Source organism: Planococcus citri, chromosome 2 (assembly GCF_950023065.1).
Source record: "Planococcus citri chromosome 2, ihPlaCitr1.1, whole genome shotgun sequence".
Lineage (NCBI taxonomy): Eukaryota > Metazoa > Arthropoda > Insecta > Hemiptera > Pseudococcidae > Planococcus > Planococcus citri.
In genome coordinates, this window is record NC_088678.1 from 73,541,431 (window position 1) to 73,543,688 (window position 2,258).

General features: G+C 28.7%; 1 long non-coding RNA gene across 1 annotated transcript; it reads left to right on the plus strand.

Moving 5' to 3' along the window:
* LOC135837695 (uncharacterized) lies at window positions 1-2,019 on the plus strand. The gene is made up of 4 exons (XR_010557237.1): window positions 1-171; window positions 265-365; window positions 455-833; window positions 924-2,019. It is a non-coding gene; the product is annotated as an uncharacterized LOC135837695 (long non-coding RNA).
* The last annotated feature ends 239 nt before the right edge of the window (window positions 2,020-2,258 follow it).

Below are 2,258 nucleotides of genomic sequence, written 5' to 3' on the forward strand. Positions count from 1 at the left end.
AGTTGATAACTGATAAGCGATATCATATTATTCATATTATTATTCTTATACATGAATAATTAATTTATTTCTATAAATTTAAATTAATTAATACAATTTTATTTTAAATACTTACCTACCTACATTTTCCAATATTTTTTATGCGAATAAGTTTAGTTGACTGATAGCCAGGTACGGTACATATAACTTATAAGTATATGAAATATGAATTTCACTCATAAAAACTGAATTGAACAGATAACTAAAGAATTTAATATTTTCTAGTAATTTCAACTTTCAAGCCTTCGTCTAACTGTGCTTTTATCAACAACAACTCAACATGTGATTATATCGATTCATTTGGATATAAATCAATTCGATGAAATGTAAGATTATTATCATTAACTGTATTCGTTGTAGCAATACAAGATCACGTTTCCTGAGCATTTAATTTAATTTTCGAATTTTCTTCCAGGAGTGAATCGATACCCGTCATCATATACTTAGGTAAATTATCAAGAATATACTTAACATGATCAAAACCGTATCTGATGTGTACGACCTCACCTATCCTAGTCCGATCACCCTGCGAGAAATCTCATCTATCACAGTTGCGGCGGATTTATGGCGTAAAGAACGTTTGAAGAAGAACATCACGCTGGAAAATTTGATTCCCTATTTGCCATCAGCGATTTACAATTTACTGGAGGAATACAACCGTACATTGAGAGACTCAATTTGGTCATGGCAGCAATACCACTCATACTGTCGAGTATTCAATTGTAGTTGGACGGAGATTTTGAGCCGATTCAACGATTTCGCTTGGGACTGGGATGGTACCATTCACGAAGAGCGTAAGTAGTATACAAACACGGTTTCTGGGGTGGTTTTGAATTAATCCCACATTTCTGTACATATTTTTTCGTTTTTGTACATATTTTTAGTGCCTACAAACAGTCTATTACCAAGACGTGCATGTTGAATAAATTGCATACTCGACAGTTTCAAGGTGTGTACTGTGTTTTAAATTTTATCAACTAATTAATCAATTTTTTCATCTTCAAATTGAGATATCGAGAAGATGGCTTGTTGGATCAAATAATGAAACAAATAAATACACAAGAAGTTTGTTTTGCACTTAAGATATATTTTATTCAATATTACTCGTATGTACAATGTTTGCATAAAATATTTTTACCTACACAAGCTTATGTTTTATACTTAATTTTAAAACATAGATACCTACTTAATTAAATGGATGTTTCATCATTAATATATTCTAACATTTTATAGTGTCCATAGGCTAAACTATCAATATTATTATAAAAGTAACGCTTATCACAATAATTAAAAAGAGCTCGTTTTTGTTGTACAATAGTAAAAATTTCGTGATTGATAGATTTGAAAAGTAGTTGATCTTTTCTACATGTGATGTTTTCAAATAAACATTGGTAAAAATCTTCGAAACTCATTTTTTTCACTATGTCTGTTTTTACTCCCTTTATTTTTTTAATATTGTCTTCTTTATTTAATAAATCTAAACTGTAAACTTTTGGACATAGGGAGATGAATCGTTTACATTGATCAGGATAAAGTTCATCTTTAAAATATCCAGGGACTGTGTTATTCAAATTTGTGTAACATGGATGATTAATAGGGTAATTGCTAGTATCAAAATATTGTTCACAAGTTTTTTCAATGTATGGATAAACATCGTCTGTCTGTACTGATAATATGAAACTATCAGTATCCATGTATAATAATTGTGGGAATGGAAGACCTTTAAAAATTTCAGGTAAATTTTCATAATAAAATTGATACATAAAATTTCGAGATAGTTCCAAAATACTTATACCAACATAAATGGGCTTGTTTAAAATAACCTTAGACTTGAATGAATGAACACCTACAAGATTTTCTGAGAAAATTACTGAACTTTTGAATGAGGGCTTTTTAATTGCAGTATTCAATTTTTTTTCATTACAAATTAATCTGAAATTCATGTATTTACGTTGATTTTCTATAGTTTTTCCAAATACAGAGTTGCAAAGTAATTTGAAGAAAGCTTTTTGGAAAGCATTTTTTGCATTTTTACGTAAATTTGTATTAATGTCAATGTATGGCTTACAAAAATTTTCCTGGGTGAATTTTAGAATTTTGTAAACTTTTTCTAGTATTAATCCATGTTTGAGACATAACTTCAAATTACGATAATGAATTACATAATTTTTTTTATCTTCCAAAGTGCATAACAATTTAGAAATTTTTGAATTTGGAGT